Raw genomic sequence first — 19,672 nt, 5'->3', positions numbered from 1 at the left:
TGTGTTATACTCAGAAGAGTCCGTCAATATTATATAGAGACAGGTGGGACCCACTAACAAAACTGAAGACAGTTAACTATAACTAAAATCATCTCAATCCTTCTCATATAAATCATTAACATTTCATTTTTTTTTACTTTTTCTAAGCACTCGCAATTTAGAAGTGATGTTCGTTTTCGTTTTCTTTTTCTTTTACTTTTTTTCTTTTCTTTTTTTTTTTTTTTTTTTTTTTTTTGAGAGTCTCACTCTCTTGCCTAGGCTGGAGTACAGTGGCACATTTCCATTCACTACAACCTCCACCTCCTGGGTTCAAGTGATTCTCCTGCCTCAGCCTCTGGAGTAGCTGGGATTACAGGTGCACGCCACCATGCCTGGCTAATTTTTGTATTTTCAGTAGAGATGGGGTTTCACCATGTTGGCCAGGCTGGTGTCGAACTCCTGACCTCAGGTGATCTGCCTGCCTTGGCCTCCCAAAGTGCTAGGAGTACAGGCATGAGCCACCGCACCTGACCAGAAGAGGTGATGTTCTTAATTGGTTCTATGCCTCTTATTTCATCTATCACTTCCTATTTCATCCTCAGTCACTGAATTTGCTGACAATGAGTGGATCCATCTGCTTTCTATTCATGTTCTTACTTCTCAGAACCCATTTAAAACCGCATACTATTAGTATGGTGGCATATTCTATGCATTATGTATTTTGTATTTATGTACAGTATACTATGCGATATACTATGATAAACATCAACCTACTTATGTTTAAGTGGTTTAGAGACTGAGGACATGAGAAAGAGGACATGCAAGCCTTTGCCTTCCCTAGAATCAGACAAAAAAAAAAAAGGCAGATTAACTTAAAAGAATATACTAATCAGTAATGATTCAATCAAAAATATAAAACATGATAATATAATAAAGAAGTCTGTAGAATCACCTTAGTTTTAAGGATTTCATATTTAGGTTTGTATTTTAAATAAATATTTAAATATGCAAATTATGAACATATCTGAGGGAACAGCTGGTGTTAAAATTCTAAAGGGAGGAATGATTTTGGCATGTTCAAGATACTAGAAGAGCAGAGTGGGTGAAGTTAGCAAATAAGGGAGAGGACGAAAAGAAATGAGGACAGAGGAATAGGCAAGAGCCAAAAACGAAAAGCCATTTTGTTGAAACCATATTAGGAAGTGGTTAAGCCGGGAAAACTGAATTTAGTTGTTGAGTTGAACGAAACAGTAGAGGAACACCAAATAGCACAGCTTTCTGTTGATTTTTTTCTACTAGTCCTTAGTCTGTGAAGATGATCTGTGTTGTTTCCCTTAATTTTCTGGGCTCAGACAACCTGACTTAGTTTGTTTGTTATATTTACAGTGGAACTGCATGCTCCCTGCAGTAGATTCGACAGTCAGCAAACGTGAGACCCAGTGATTACCCTGGAAAATCTTTTCAATCTTTCATAACATAGAATATGCACGGTTATCCTATCAATAAACTTGTACATTAAGCACTACATATCAAAAACTTGAGAACCACTGTCACAGCGAACCTAAAGGAAGGACCAAAGCAAACTCTATATGCAGATGTGTGAACATTCAAAATTTTCAGTCTTCGACAGAATCACCAAATCCCTGAAGAAAAGAGTGAATATTTCTCATCCTGTCTGCAAGTTTAATGCCATTCACATGGGTTAAATATGTGAATTAAAAAAAAAAATAGAGGAGTCACCTCTCAAGCTAGGTTTAGGTTCTACAGAGTGCAATTGGAACACATAGGTGACATTACACTGTTTTAACCCCCAGGCCTAATCCTCTGTTTCCAACTACCATATTGTAAACTGACTTCAACTCCTGACATTCTTAATAACTTTATTTCCAACACTACATTCATCTCTGTGGCTTCAACCACATCTTCTGTTTCTTCATCACTGATGGCCTCTCTCACTTACATCTCTAACCATTACCTTTTTTGATTGCTTTCCCTTAGCTGTCAAATCAGTCTTCAGAACCTGTTGCTCCCAAGTCTACTTCAAGTTTTCTTGCTTTCTCTTTATACCAGTTTCAAAAGAAGAGCCGTTTCTGTGCTTTGCTTTCACTTTTCAGCTTTTTCTAATACAAGCTGATTTCTACTGTGTTACTAATCTGAAACCTACATTTCAGTGTTATAAGTGATTTATGAAATTCCTATTCCATAGATCTATTCTCAAGCCTTCTCCTATATGATCTCTTGAAAGCCTTCTATACTGCTGACCTGTGCTTTCTTTTAAAAATTGCATGCTTTGCTTTCAGGGCACTATTAACTTTACCTCCCTCCTCACTGATCGCTTTTTAATTGTTTGTCTCTTTCATATACTCATGCCTTCAATGTGGATAGTCTCAGGGTTCAACACTCAGCACTCTTGCTTCGTAATGCTTTCTGCTCTTACTTTTACAATCCCATCCACAGATATCGTCAATGTAATCACTATTCAAATAACAGCAAAATCTATATCTTTAGTATTTATAACTTATAAAACCAAATGAAATGCACATTGGATAGTTCTTAATAACAAACATTTTATAATTCAATATTTAATACAAATATTAAAATTACTGTAAATGACTTCAAAGACCATGTATGAAATTGTGATCTTTCCCTCAAAAGCTATCGTCGCATATTCTCTATATAAGGTAATGCTACTATCATCTATCTATTCACTCAAGCAAAACATTACAAGAACAACATCACTCCTCTTTTAGCCCTCTATTGAATAGAATAGCAATCTTCAATTTGTCTGTTTCCATAATGACTTACAAAATGCAAATAGTCTCATTCTCTTATTCCTACTCCTACTTATGATAATTCCTATTTAACTCCTGGCTTATTGCAATAGAGTTTTTTCCCCCTTCTTTCCTCTTTCTAAATGTATAGTGTCTGTTCAAAGTTGTCTTTCTTCTAAAAATAACATAAATTTGGAAGTTATATTACCCTGCTTAAAAATTGTTAGTAATGGTTCTCCACTACCCATAGAATAATGTGTCAAATACTTCAGTCATTTTGCAGTCAGAGTGAAGTTTTTATTCCAATGACTTTTCCTATAATTCCTATGGCAAATCACAGGCTGTAGTCACTCAGGCATGCACACTGGTCCTCCAGAATTTTAAACATAATCAGGTATAAAATGGGAGTAGATTATCTCTTACTGTTAGAATTCTGATGATCCATAGTTCATGACTTAGAATACATACTTCAATTGTTTTGAAGTCTTATTCTAATAGACTTCAGACTACTTTTAGTGATTTATGCTTAGATATTGCTCAAATAGTCATTTTTGGAAATAATGAAGGGGATTAGAGAAACTTTACCAAACACCCATGAACAGGGAAAAGAGGGATAGGAGAGGATTTAAAAGGCAATATAATAGTATTTTTTAAAAAAGTGAAACATTTGCTATGTGGGCAACCTGTTAAAAATGAATCTTTTTATCAAATAAAAATATCTTTGTGAAAACATAATCACATTTATTTCTAAAACTCTTATTCCACTTATCAGCATTTCTTTAAGAATCACATTTCTTTTCAGTAACCATCACTACAAGCTTATGTTTTTCAATACTTATTCTTGAACTTTTCAAATACTCTCATACCAGGTTACAAGACCTTCTAAATAAACCACTAGGATTTAATTTCAATTTAAGCCTCAATGATGATGACAACAACATTTTTATAAAACTCTGAGGCATTGAACTCTGCTTCTGATATTGCTGCTCTTAAATTTTACTGAGCTAGTTTCACTTCTAGTGTCTAAGGAGAGAGCTAGGCACTTTTAGATGCTACATTAACATTTTAAGGCTACCTTACTTGATAGCACCATAATGAACTAAAAGCATTTACTGAGCTTATAGACAACTTAGTCTATTCCCTCAGTATAGGATCCTTCCCATGAAAACCTGCTGCAACTGGTTTTATAACCAACAATGGCATCTTACTAATTCCAATTCTAATTACTACAGTTCATGCTGTAAACTGAAAAGTAGACTACAATATACATAATACATGTCCCTTATCACCAATAAACATTAAAAATAACTATCTCACAGTTCTTATTCATTTAGATACATGCTACATACTAGATTTATTGCATTCCAGATCATTCTGATTATTTCCAGAACTCTTCTCTGAGACATAGTAGAAACAACTCTAGTATTTGTTTGAGAAGGTGAAAAGAGATTGCTGCTGTTACTTTTTATTCTGCCATAAATGTATTACCTAATGACTAAATAGAAATTTATAAATCAAAGTGATGTTTTTGCATGCTAAGAAATTTACTGATAGCCCTATGAACATTCCTTCTGTTATGAGTCACCTTTCCCTTGCTGTATTCAAAATTCTCTCTTTGTTTTTGACTTTTGACAATTTGATTAGAATATATTTCAATGTAATCTTTGGGTTGCTGTGTTTAGGTTCTTTGAGCTTCATGAAGCTGGATATCCATACTCCTCCCAATATTTGGAAAGTTTATAGCCACTATTTCTTTCTGTTCTTTTCTCTCTTCTCTTGGGACTTCCATAACATATACTTGTTTGTTTGATGGCTTCTCAGAGGTCTCAAAAGCTTTCTTCACTCTTTTTCATTATACTTTCTTTCAGTTTCTTTAATTGGCTGATTTCAAATGACCTATCTTCAAGTTTGCTTACTTTTTCTTCTGCATAATTGAGTTTGCTGTTGAAGCTCTCTATTGAATTTTTAGTCCTATCCTGGTATTCTTCAGTTCCAGGATTTTAGTTTGGTTCATTTTTATGGTTTCTATTTTTAATTATACTTCTCATTTTGTTCATGAATTGTTTTTCTGATTTTGCTTAGCTGTCTATGTTCTCCTACATCTCATTGAGCTTCCTTAAGGTGAGTATTTTATATTTTTTATCAGGCAACTCATAGATATCCATTCTTTTGGGGTTGGTTATTGGAGCTTTATTAGTTTCCTTTAGTGTTGTTATATTTGCTTGATTTCCCATGATTTGAATATCCTTCCATTTGTGTCTATGTATTTGAAAGAGCAGACATCTCTTCCAGTCTCTATATGTAAACAGGTAAAAACACTCAGTCCCCCCAGACAACAGGAATTTCTCTGGAATTGCAGTCAAGTGATGTTGGAGCTGGGTCACATGGTTGCTTGTGGGTTCACGGTATGTCTTCAGTTACCAGAGGCTTGGGCAAGTGTGGATCCTGCCTCATATCTGAACATGATGGGACTGCCTCCAGTACTCTGGTCAATAGTAGTGGCACTGGGACAAGGGTCCACTTCAGGATACTCAAACTGTGGGTCTGTTACCAGCTGTAAAGGCAAATATAGCTCCCATCATGTCCTGGGGGGGCTTCTGCCAGGTCTCTCTGCAGACCATTGGAAGGACAGAACCATCACCGGACCATTGCTGACGTGGGTTGAGGGAACCAATGACAAGGCTGCATCAAGATCTGCAATCAGAATGAGGTTGGTGAGGCTGGCACCCAAGGCAAAGGCAGGGATGTCTTTTCCCAGGTTCCTGAGTGCATGGTGGAAATGAAAGGACAAAAGCCAAAGGAGACTGTAGCCAAATCCATAGGGAGTTAGGCTGTTTCTGGGTCTGTAGCTGTGACTACATGTAGTGAGTGTGCCACCTGCATGGGAGCCCGTCTTCTCAAAATAGCCCTCCTTGCTCGTGGCTCCACCTGGGTTTCACTGCCTCCTGCCCAGAACCCAAATTTCCCACAAAGGCACTTTTCTGTCTGGATGGCTGACAAATTGTTGTGGGGGATATAAGTGGGGTCTTCTTATTCACCATCTTGCTGACATCACTCTTCATACTTTTGTTTAATAGTCAATGTTAGATGTTACAATGTAAATTACATCCTAGAGAGATCCTACAGTGTTACTGAATATATATGTGTGTGTGTGTATATATGTGTGTGTGTATATATATGTGTGTGTGTATATAAATGTGTGTGTGTATATATATGTGTGTGTGTGTGTGTGTATATATATTTTGAAAATGCTTAGCTCTTCATTTACCATAAGTTAAAGTGTTCTTTCCTATTGCTCTTCCCCACATTTTTTGTGGGTAAAGCCAGACACTATTTAAAAATTTGGGATAGAAACTAAAAACCAATCTGGTTTTTAACTGTGTGCCAAGAGAAAATAATAGAAAGTGGAATTTTTCCCAATTCAATATGTTGATAGACTACCCCCAAAATGGCTATGACAGGTCGAGTGGGTGCCAGGCAAATAGTACAGTAAACAAACATCCTCTAGTGTCACAGTGTATGAAAATACCTCAAATTTTTTAAAGACTAGTAGTAAAATTATTTAAGATAATCTCATGTCTATTCCTATATTAGAAGAATGACACCCTAATGATTTGAATTTTAGATTCTGTCACAGGACAGCAGAGATATCATTCACCATTCTGGAATACTTTGTCAAATATTTTAATGAAATATCACAGCAGAGAATAAAGATACACTCATACCTTCTTAGTTTTTATGCTATAAGAGTTGTATGTTGAATAGTGGGGACAAGTCGCTCCTTACAATGGAATTAAATATTTATTATGAGTTTACTACCTCCGACAATTTCAAAATAAAGAGTTTATTCTAAGGTCAATTTGCAAAATACACAAAATCTCTAAGAAACAGAAATCATCCAAGTTACTGAAACCTAGAAATGCACTGTTAATATCATCTTTGGTCTAGATGTAATTTAAATCAAATTATACACACACATACACATACACACACACATAAACTCATACATATGCATATATATGTATGTGTGTATATATATACACACACACACCTTTCTCATTTGAAATTATGTTACAATGACATTTGAATATATACATAAAATACATTTTTAAAATTTAAGATTAATTTAACAATGTGAAAAAATAATATGTATATAACATAGGATGAATTTTCATTTTAATATTGACCCCAGGAATCCAAGATGGGTAGTAGCTGGTTTCATTTTCCTTTTTTAAATGGTGCTCTATTAAATGATTACACCACGATTTGGATATATATTCATGTGCTGACAGTCAGTTGCTTAGCAGTTTATGATAAAATTAAACATATATCTACCCCATGATCAATTACACTTCAATACATTAATTTAAGAGAAATTAAAACATGTGTCCATAAAATAACTACATACGGATGTTGATAGCAGCTTCATTTATAACTGTATCAAAATTAATTACTGATTCCTGGGTGAAATTATCATTTTTAAAACACAAAATTTTCATTTAGATCCCACTTATAAGTGAGAACATGCAGTATTTGGTTTTCTGTTCCTGCATTAGTTTGCTAAGGATAATGGCCTCCAGCTCCATCCATGTCCCTGCAAAGGACATGATCTTATTTATTTTTTGTGGCTGCATAATATTCTATGATGTCTATGTACCACATTTTCTTCATCCAGTCTATCATTGATGGGTATTTAGGTTGATCCCATGTCTTCACTATTGTGCATAGGGCTGCAACGAACATACACATGCATGTGTCTTTATAACAGAATAATTTATATTCCTTTGGGTATTTACCAGTAATGGGATTGGTGGGTTGAATGCTACTTCTGTCTTTAGGCTTCTGAGGAATTGATACACTGTCTTCCACAATGGTTGAATTAATTTACACTCCCACCAACAAAGTATAAGTGGTTTTGTTGTTGTTGTTGTTGTTCTTGACAACCTCGCCAGCATGTGTTATATTTTAACTTTTTAAATATAATTTTTTAATAATAGCCATTCTGATGGCTGTGTGATGGTATCTCATAGAAGGGAAAACAACACTGGGGCCTACTGGAGAGTGGAGGGTGGGAGGTGGAAGGTGGGAGAGGATCAAGAAAAATAATTAATTGGATACTAGACTTAATACCTCGGTGATGAAATAATCTATACAACAAACCCCCATGACACATGTTTACCTCTGCAACAAACCTGTAAATGTACCCATAAAGTCAAAATAAAACTAATTTAAAGAAAATAAAAAACAAAATTAAACAATGTATTATAAAATAATAATTTGCTGTATTTTATTTCAGAGCTTTCTGAATTCTCCTGAATCTTGACTTGAGATTTTACAAAGTAATATTGATCACCTTTGTTACAGTGTAGCACTTCCAATTTGTCTTAACACAATCTATCATACAATCATACCAAACAAATTAATGGAGCTATAATATGGTTCTTTTATTGCTATGTTTAATAATGCTACAATACAGTCTCTTGTTCATAAATATTTTTCTATATTTGTGAATTATTTTAAGATAAATCCATAAATGCAGAATTTATATGAAAAGATAAAGGGATGTTTTATTGAAAATACATTGGTAAATATTACCCAATTATTCTTGGAAAGCCTTCATCAAATTATTCCCAAACCAGTAGTGTATGTACATTATATATCTTCCACCCCAATAATACTCTGACTATTAAATAGACTTGTTAAACATTTCTACTTTCATCAACAAAGACAATCTATGGTTGAAACGTTAAATTCCTTTTTGTTAATAATGTTATTTAATATGTTATATAAATGTTAAATATATGTTCATGTGTTCCCTGTTCATACTCTTTGCATAGGTTTGCTTGGTTTTAACATTTCCAAGGGGAATCATAATAATATGTAAATATAGTATTTCTGTGAACTCCCTATTTTACACAGCTTTATGTTTTAAGATTTTTCTATACTGATTTAGTTGGGTGTCACCCATTTCTATTATAAATTATATATACACACACAGAGACTCTCTCTTTCACACACACATACACACACACCCCAATATTGATTTATTAGTTCTATTATCAATGACATGTAGACATATTCCAGTTTCTCCTATTTTAAATAATTCTACCATGAACTTTCAATTCCATATCTCTTAGTGCTCATATACAAGAGTTTCTCATTAGATGGGCTTCTCATTTCAGTCTCTTTTTAGGGTCTTTTTATGAAAAAATCTTTCATGTGGGTGAATTTTTAACAAACTTGTATTTGCAGTTTGCATTTTGTGTTTTGTTCAAGGATTTCTCCTGAGATTCCATTTCTGGTTAAGATGTGTGTTCATGCCATTATAGCCTAGATTAACTAAAAATTATGTTTGTAAGGACACTGTAGAAATGTGGTTATAAAGAAATCTAAACAAAACAACTTATAAAAAGGGGTGGAATTTTCAAGATCAGATCTATTTAAGTTCAAGATTTTCTCCAAGGCTACACTAAGAAACACAGTGTGATATTGCTAAAATTGTAGATAAATAGAGCAACAGAACAGAAATATTAATAGATAAGTCACAAATAGACCATGGATATGGTCTTAGATTATTGCCAAAGGTACCACAATTTAATAAGTCAATGGAAGGACTTTTCCACAAAAAGTGCCGGAAAGCCTACACATATATAGTTTTAAAAAATCTTTGAATCTTATTTTACTATCCACAAATATTAATTAGAAATGAATCATAGACCTAAATATGAAGGCTAAAACTATGAGGGTTTCTTAAGAAAATCCAGGATAATTTCTTTATGACCGTGCAAAGAGCAAATATTTTATGGGAAAGACTGAACATGCAATAAGCATAAAGGGAAAAGTATTAAAATATATTTCATCAAAATTAAAATGTTCTGCTTGTCTATTGCCAGTATGATGAAAGCAAAAAGCTAAACAACAGATTGGGGAAGGTATTTTCAATGCATCTACGTGCAGCAAAGGATTTGTGTCTAGACTATTTAAAGCTCTATTAGCAAATCAACTGGAAAGAACAGATACATCAGTATGGCTGGACTAAAGAATTAAACCATCATTTCACAAAACTAGATATCCAAATATTTAATATATAAAAATATTCCTGTTGTCATTAAAACGAGAATAAAAAATGACTACATACTCATAAGAATTTAAAGTAAAAAGAAAGAAAATGCCAAGTGTTGGCAAAGATGAGGTTTAATGGAAATTTCATACATGATGAGAATGTGAGTAAATGATACAGCCAGTTTGATAACTCTTTAGCTGATTCTAATATCATTAACCAAGCAATATATTAGCTACCAATATGAATCTCAGATATATGTCTAAAAAACTGAGTGTATGCATTTTAACATGTATGTACACACATCTTTAATTAGAATTGCTACAAAATGAAGTTACCCAAATGTGTATGTAATAGACAACGTAATAAAGACAAAATTTGAATATTCAAACATTTTTTAAAAACTATATGGTATTAAAATAATGAACTACTGATATGTATCATCACAATGATGAAACTACAAAATATTAAGAGAACACACATCAGTTAATATCATTCATAAATGAACAAGAAAGTATTTGTAACACATATAGCAGATAAAGAATAATTCACCAGAATTAAATGATTGCTACAAATCAATGAGCAAAAAAACAAAACAAATTAATTAGTAGAAAAATAAAGGACAAATACTTCATGAAGAGATATTTTATGAAGAAGAAATGCTATCAACCAGCATGCAACTGAGAATTAATTACTATGGCTATTAGAAAAAATATAAAATAAAACATTATACTATTTCACACTCATTTGGTTAGCAAAATTAAAATTTCTTTATGCAGTAAAGTTAAAGATATGTACATAATAAAAGCCAGCAATTTTACTTCTAGGTGTATATGGTAATGGCACTTTTGCAAATATGCAGACAGGGTACTTTTAAGGAGGCTCAGTTCACATATTTACAATGGCAAAATTTAAGTAACAGTTTGTTTCAACTATGAAAGGATAAATAAAATATAAAATTTGATATGAAGATAAAATTTATTTGCATTTCAAAAAATAGAGTTCACTAACTATATATAGATCTAGATCTATCTTAACAAAGACAGATTTGGAAAACAAAATACTCTATGAAAAAAATCAAGCTATAGAGTTATGACTAGACTATTATATTATTAATAAAAAAAGTATGTAAATTTTAAAAGCACATAAAGTTCCTGAGGTAATGTGGAGGGCATCATGCTTAAAATAGATGAAAGTTGAATTTCTACTTTACTTATATTTTCTCTTTCATAAGTAAAAAATGAGATAATTCCTATACAACTAAATTTAACTACTGTCAATTCTGAAAAGCAAGTACAAGGTTGTTTATTATATTGTTTTTTATGCTTTTCTGCATTTACATTTTGTTCAAAATAAAAGAAAACCTTGTAATTTTATTAGAAGTACAGTCCATTAATTTCCTAATTGCATTCAAATAAAGTTTAGTTTGCATAATATTGAACTTTCCAGGCAACTGACAACATGCCACTCTCTGGGGGAATATATAGACACCTGAATTGATTATAAAAACTGCTTATTCCCAAAGAAGTCAAGAGGAAATGGAAAAAGGAATGTAAAAATGTGGCTCAAATAGAAAGACAGTATTACAACCAAATACATCAGTACACATATTAAGTACAAATGAGCTAAATGGTCCACTTAAAGGGCTAACAATTTTGGATTGGATTGGAAACAGCAACAATGATATCATCAATAATCACTATATGTTTACAAGACATAAAATCAGAGAAAGATTAAAGAAAAGTAACAAAGATATAACTGGCAAATTCTAACTAAAATAGGTAAGCAGTAAATAAATACATAAAAAGCTGCTGCAGTGGTAAAATATTCGGCATAGCTGATTTCAAGGTGAGAAAAATTTCCTGAGAAAAAGAAGTAATAGTTTTTTTGATAAGAGATCAATCTACCAAGAAAATACCGTCATAATACAGACCTTCAAAATATTTTTAGCATAGAACTTCTCTTCCAAATAAATGGGGGTAATCTGGGCCAGGTTTATCATTCCATTTGAAACATTGAACACATGAAAAATATAAAATACAATGGTTTTCAAGACACAAGACATCAAACAATGAAGAACAGAAATCTCTGAAAGATACAAATTACATATGATCTATAATTTCCCTAGCTTGATGCCTTGAGAGAGTTTCCAGGCTATAGTACAATGAAGAGCAATTTAGGCAGAACCCAACAGACACCATGAGGAGAGGAAATGAATCTGGAAATCCAGGTGTACTCCTGTAATTAAAATAATGTCCCACCAAAGAAGTTCCTGTCCTAATCCTTGGAACCTGTGAATATTTTACTGCACATGACTAAAGGAATTTTATAAATCTGATTAAAGTCAAGAACCTTGAGATGTGGAGATTACGTGGATTAGGTGGGTAAGCCCCATTTAATCCCATCAGTCCTTAAAAATGAAGAAGCTTTTTCTTCTGGGGATCAAGAAAGAGAACGGGAGAGATGGAGACATGAGAAGGTCATGATCTGCCATTACTGTGAAGATGGAAGAAGAGGGCCATGAAGCTGAGAATGTGGGCTGAAAAAGGCAAGGAAATTAGATTTCCCCAGAGTCTCCAGAAAGGAATGTAGCTCTGTTGGCATCGTGATTTTAGAGCAGTGAAACCCATGTTACATGTCTGATCCATGGAAATGTAAGATAATACATTGTGGTGTTTAAACTCATGTAAAATAATAAATCTTGTCATTATTTTTTATGTCAGCAGTAGAAAACTAATAGAGATACCAGCATAGCTAGGGTTTGCAGGGCAGGCTACTAAAACAGAAGACAGTTCCCAGAGAGACAACTGTGAAGAGTATTCAGCTGAGTATGGATCGTCATATATATGTAAAGCAATGGCCCAAATCAAGGGCAGAATTAAAGACAAAGATGTCCAGAGTTCACAAAGAACCAGAAATAGTGTCTGTTCCCACCAGTCAGACAAAAATTTTATGATTCACAGACCACTGGAAAGAATGTTTGAAGGTTTTTGCTTCAGTAGGTGAGTGTAATTAGACCTTCAATTAACATGACTGTGATACTATCTATAAAACAGTATAAGCAAAGACGAAAAAAATCAAACATTTCCAAGTGTCGTAACTACATATGAGAACAAAGACAAAGGGTAATTCTAGAAATACAATAATATCCAGCACCACATTTTAAAGTAACAAGGTAAAACTCATAATGACTGTTAGGCTACTATCCAATTAAAATTTGCTGGCATTTGCAGAAGCTGGAAAACGTGACCAATAACAAAGAGAGCAATCAGTCAGAACTAACTCATAACTAATATAGATGCTACACTTAGCAGACATTCAGGCATTAAGTAGTTAACAACTATATCATTGTGTTCAAAATTTCAGTAGGAACATGGGAGATATGAGAAAGACTACAGTCAAAAACGTCTATAGTTGAATGCTACAATTTCAGAGATGAAAAAATACACTGTATGGTATTAATGGTAGATTATATATTGAAGAAGAAAACATTAGTGAGCTTGTATACCAAGCAATATAAACTACCTGAAATAAAACAAAAAGAAAAGAGGGTAAGAAAAATGAAAAGCGCATCAGTGAGCACTGTGTAGTTACAATGGGCTTTAACATCAGTGTAATTTAAGTTACTGAAAAAGAGGAGAGAGACAATAGAAAAAAAAAATCTTATTGAGGAAATAATGGCTTGGGCATTTTCAAATTTGGTGAGAACAGTAAACGTAAAGGTCGAAAACATTTAAAAAGTTTCATGCACTAGAAGCATGGAGAAAACTACACCAAGGTACGTCATAATCAAATTACTCAAAAACAATAATAAAATCTCAAGAGCAGTCAGAAAGATAACACTTATTATTTTTTGTCATAAGGATGACAGTATGTTTCTTACCAGAAACAAAATAAGTGAAAAGGTAATAGAATTATGTTGTTATGCTATTAATATTATTTACTTTATTAAGCAACATCATCTTGATTTTTCATACCTTTATTTTAGAACAACAAAAATACACAACATCCAATGCTGTTGTCAAAGCAGAGAGGGACTAGGGCTTGAGGCCCTTGTTTCTCGCATTAGACATAAGGACAGGAGGGAAAAACCACCAGATATCAGCAGAGGGAGCCAGGTGGGATGGGCCACTCAAGGCTGTGAAGGAAGCCATGGGGACGCTATACAGAGGGCACAAGGCTTCCAAGTATAAACTCCTAATCTGCTTCCTTTATGTGAGACACATCCTCATCACACTCAAGAGGTGGGAACCTCATCAGGAATGGCAGTGCTGGATTCCTCTGCTGCCACTTCGACTTCATTGAAACCTGGACCCAGCCTGATCTTGCAGTGGATGCCACTGGTGTGGGTCTGGGGATCCTTGAGAGAGAAACCAGAAGAGAGCAGTGTGGTTTCAAACAGCAGCACCACGAAGTCCTTGACAGCCTTGCTGTGCTTGTCTGTCTCAGCCTTCTAAAGCAGTGTCTCCACAATGGGGTGTTTGAGGTTGATCTCCAGGAGCTTTTTGGCCATCATGTAGCCCACCATAGAGCTGTCCCGAAGTGCCTGGGCTTTCATGATCCACCCCATGTTGGCTGTCCAGCTGTAGGTGCTGGTCACAATGTAGCAGTGTGAAGACACAAGCCTACTGGAGATAGCCACTTTGTAAATCTTCCTATCGAAGATTTATTTCATGAGCTTGCAGAGGCAGAGGTTCTCAAACTTCGCTTTGCTTTCCTCCATTTTTTCTCCTCGTCATCCTCAGGTAGCTTCAGACTCTTCTTGGTAACTGAGACCAGGCTCTTCCTATTAAACTCCTTGAGCTGCTGCATGCAGTGGGCTTGGTCATGTGCACCTCCTCAAAGCCCTGCTTCCATCCTCGCTCCACAAAGCAGAGTTGGCAGCCTGCTCTCTGCTCTCACCAGTGATGTCATAGGTGGACCTCTGTGTCTCCTTCATGCGAGAGACATACTCTGATGGAAATTCCATCTAATCTCCAGACTGGAAGGCACAAAAACACAGCAGCTCAAACAGACATAGCTGGTTAGTGGAGTCCTCATGGGCTCTAAGCTTTAGGTTTTTAGAGAATGCCTCATAGAATTTCTTCTAATTCTCCTTGTCTTCTGCCAGCACAGAGAAGAGCTCAAGATACTTTTTCCTTTTTTCTTTTGTTCTTTTGTTTTGTTTTGTTTTTGAAGCAGAGTCTCTGTTGCCGAAGCCGGAGTGCAGTGGCATGATCTCGGCTCACTGCAACCTCCGCCTCCTGGGTTCAAGTGATTCTCCTGACTCAGCCTCCCAAGTAGCTGGGATTTCTGGCATGCACCACCATGCCTGGCTAATTTTTGTGTTTTTAGTCGAGATGGGGTTTCACCATATTGACCTGGCTGTTCTCGATCTCCTGGCCTCAAGTGATCCACCCGCCTTGGCCTGAGTTTACAGGAGTGAGCCACCATGCTTCACCTCAAGGCATTTCTTAACAATTTCTTAACAATGTTTTTGCAAATGACTTTCAAGATTTTTCTGTGCTGGAGCACTTCTTGGGAGATGTTCCAGGGCAGAGCTTCACAATCAATGACATTACACATCAAGTTGAGATACTTTGGTATCAACTCCTCACAGCTGTCCATGGTGAACTCACGATGGACACAGACTTTGACATTGTTCTTTTTCTTCTTCTTGTCAAAGAGGTCAAAGGGAGCTCCTGACAAGGGATGAACAGCAATGCCCTGGATTCCAATTGACCTTCTACAGAGAAGTGCTTGAATGCCAAGTGGACTTCCTAGTCACTAGTGAGGCTTTTGTAGAATTCTCCGTACTCTTCCTGACTGATGTCATCAGAGTTTCTGGTACAGATAAGCTTGGTCTCGTTTAGTTGTTCCTGATGGATATATTTCTCCTTGATCTTCATGGTTTTCTTTTTCTTATCCTTACTGCTGTCATCCTCCTCATCTGAACCCATATCTTCAATCTTGAGCTTTTCCTCATCATCTTTACCTTCCTCTTCTTTCTCTCCTTTCTCTTTCTCTGTCTCATTGTCACTGATTTTCTTCTTTCATTCATTCCTTCTCCAAATAAAGGGTGATGGGATAACATATGAACTGGGATTGCTTCTTCACTACTTATTTGACCTGCCTCTGTTCTAAGTACTGTCTGGTCTTTTTTAAGGTGGAGGATCACTTTGGTACTCCAGCCAATGGGCTCACTATGATCAGCACGTACAATGAAGGAATGCCCCGCAGAAGACTGACTCCAAGGCAGGCTGTTCATCATTGCTGTGCTTTGAGATCACAACCACTTTCTCTGCCACCAGGTAGGCAGAATAAAAGCCAACACCAAATTGCCCAGTCATGGATATGAATACACCAGCCTGAAGAGCCTCCATAAATGCTTTAGTACCAGACTTGGCAATGGTTCCCAAATTATTTATTAAATCAGCCTTGGACATACCAATGCCTGTGCCCAGCAAGTCAGGATGTGTTCCCGAGAGTTGGGGATGATGTCAATGTTTAGCTCTTTACCACTGTCGAACTTGGAAGGCTCTCATAGTAAATCTTGTTCAAGGCATCAGATGCATTAGAAATCTTTTCCAAAGGAAAATCTCTTTGTTGGAATAGAAGGCATTGATGATGAGAGACATGAGTTGGGCAATTCATGCCTGAAAAGTGCAAATCTCTACCTCCTCCTCTTCATCAGGCATCATAAAAGGAAAAGGATTATGAGTACTGGAGAGCAAGGGCACTGCATGCCCAAGACGCATGCAGCACCAAGGCTGCACGAGGATGACTACTGGAACAACATATTTAAAATACTGAGAGGAAAAAAACCCAGCACCTTAGAATGTTAAACTCAGCGAACATATCTTTAAAAAATAAAGGCAAAATGAGCACTTATTTTAGATGCCAACCATGAAAGAATTCACCAGCAGACCCACATGAGAAAAAATGTTCAAAGTATGCCTTTAGACAGATAGGAAACGATGTAAGATGAAAGAAGAACATATGAGATAATGTTCTTATTTTAAGGCTCTTGGAAAGATAATAAGCCAATAATGATCGAATGTGAGGTTTATGACATATGTATAGGTAAATATATAATAATAGCATAAGATCAGGAGAGAAGAAAAAGAAGTATACAATTGTAATTTCCTATACTATACCAGAAGTGGTATAATATCTCTTGAAGGAATACTATAAGTCAAACATGAATACTAACAATCCTAAAGCATCACTAAAACCACAAGATAGAGCAAGGACTAATAAGTCACAAAGAAGATAAAATGGAATAATGAAGAGTATTGAATTACTTCAAAAGCATTTATAAAAAGAGAAAAAGGGAAAACAATCAAATAAAAAAACAGATGGGAGAAATGGAAAACAAAATCTAGATGTGAAAGCTAGACTTATCAGCAATTACATTAGCTACAGTTTAAGCATCCCAATTAAAAGGCAGAGATAACCAAGTTGGATAAAAAAAGTAAGATACTACTACATGCTGCTTGGAAGAAACATATCATAAATTTAAAAAATAGACCAAAAGGTGGCAAAATGGAAAAATATACCATGCTAATCCTGAAGAAAAGAGAGCTGGTATGGATGTGTCTTTATCTGACAAAGAGATTTCAGAGCAATCAAAAAATTCAAATAAAGAAACCTGATAAATTCTTCTCATGAAAATAGATGCCATAATTTTAACCAAAATTTGAGCAAACACAAACATCTTTTTGAAGAGTAATTAATCATGACCAAGTTTTTTTCCCCCAAATATGCAAAGCTGGTTTATCATTTGAAGACCAATGTATTTGCAATATGAACAACCTAATAAGGAAAAAAAAAATTATCATCTTGATAGGTGCAAAGAAAACCAAAAGCATTTGATAAAATCCAATGTCCATTTGTATTAAAAATAAAGCCATCAGCCAATTAGGGAGAAAAATGAACTTCCTTAATCTGAGAATGCACATCTACAGAAAAATCTACATTACACTTAATTGGGGAATTTTCCATTATAGTAGGAAGGTTTTCCCCACTCTGGTGTTATAAAAGAAATCATCCATGTTTAATTCCAGAACTTCTATAGTATTATTTTCTATATTTAAGCTCATATTGTGGAATCTACATTAGAGTATACAATAAAATATCATTCTAATTTCATCTTTTTTTCTAAATAGCTATAAAGACATCATTTTTTTCTAAATAGCTATAAAGACATCATTTATTAAACAGTTAATCTTTTTCCCACTAATTTCACACACCACCATAATTATAAACTAAATTTCCATATGCACTTGGGTTTATCACCATATTTTTCATTCTGTTACATTGGATTATCTGGCTATTTGTGTATCAGTACTACAATATTTCAATTATATGTTTATATTTTTATAATTGGTGGTGCAATGTACACACTGCTCTTTGTTTTCAGTATTTTCCTCAATATTCTTGCCTTTTGTTATTTATCTATAAGAAACTTTAAAACTAACAAGTTGATATTTTGAGTAATATTTTGATTTCAGTAAAAAATGCCTATCACTAATTTGCATTTATGTCTGTGTATGAATTGATTGATTGTTTTCATTTTCTGCTTAGTTAAAAGACATTGTGAATATCATGTATCCTAGGGACATCCATTATAAAATGAAAGAAAAAAAGTTACTTATGATTTAAGACATCATCACTATACATGTGGGTCAATTTGAATCAAACTATTTAGATGAAAATTCAGGTACTTGTCTTTGAAATTTGACGACACAGATTCTTTCAGATCTGAAGAGGCTTATCTGTTTTAAATAACCAAAATCACTTTTCCACTGAGAGGAACCAGTGTTTAACAAAATACAAGTCTATAGAGTTGTGCAAATTCTGGTTGATATCTCTCTTTATATATATATAATATACATATATATACACACACACACACACAAACACATATATATAATTACTCTCACTTTATTCTTTCATAAAATATTTCTGAAATATTTCTGGTTTGGGATTATTTCACAGGAAAATCATGAATAAATTGTTAAGTTCATTGTTGCGTTTAATTCCATATTATTCTGGAAAATATCAAATGAATGATTTTATTCCTTAACAAAGAGTGTTGATTGGACAGGAGTTCTGGGTCATTAACCCCATGATAAGTTTATATTATTCCCAGAAGTATTCTCAGTCTGAGTTTAAACTTCAGAATCACTCTTTAACATCAAGGAACACATTACTTTGTTCTAAATAATAACATTTTCTTTAAAAATATAATGGCTTGAAAATACTAAAAATAGTAACGTAATTGCTTCTTCCTACTTTATGTTACTTCTTAAAGCTTATGATAAATATTATCAAGGTTTAGCTGGACAATTGCAAGAGTACACAATGGTTTTTTGTTGCTCTCTAATTGTTAACAGAGGTAAATCAAAATACTGATTACAATGACCAGATTTTAATGAGCAATTGTCTATTAAGAGTTCCCCTCCACTGTTTAAAGACAGACAGAAACTTCACATAACATGATGTGAACATTATTATTTTTAAAATATAATGGAAACTTAGTTAAATCAACTTCTACCATAGTAAATTTATATTAGTTGTATTCTGTCTCAAGACCATTTAATAATTCCTTTCTAAAAGATGTTAGAAAGGGATAATATTGCTTTATTCTTTTTTTAAAATAAAATTTACTATTTGGAGAAGCTTTAGGTTCAGAGCAAAACTGAGCAGAAAGTAGACTTCCCACATGCCCCCTGCCTTCCCCCACACACAACTTCCCCCTCTATTCATATTCTCCACCAAAGTGGTTCATTTGTTATAACAGATGACCTACATTAGCACATCATCTCCAAAATGCCATTATTTACAGTTGTTATTATAAATTACATGGTTTTTCACAAAT

General features: G+C 34.4%; 1 long non-coding RNA gene and 1 pseudogene across 2 annotated transcripts in view; both read right to left on the bottom strand.

Annotated features, from left to right (window-relative positions):
- LOC105494334 (uncharacterized) overlaps nucleotides 1-19,672 on the bottom strand; it is a 636,433-nt gene that overhangs the window by 556,782 nt on the left and 59,979 nt on the right. The window lies entirely within an intron of this gene.
- On the bottom strand, nucleotides 13,904-16,487 carry LOC105490649 (heat shock protein HSP 90-beta-like; annotated as a pseudogene).

The sequence above is a fragment of the Macaca nemestrina genome, chromosome 9 (genome assembly GCF_043159975.1).
Source record: "Macaca nemestrina isolate mMacNem1 chromosome 9, mMacNem.hap1, whole genome shotgun sequence".
Classification (NCBI taxonomy): Eukaryota; Metazoa; Chordata; class Mammalia; order Primates; family Cercopithecidae; genus Macaca; species Macaca nemestrina.
This window is presented reverse-complemented; position numbering and strand designations above follow the sequence as displayed.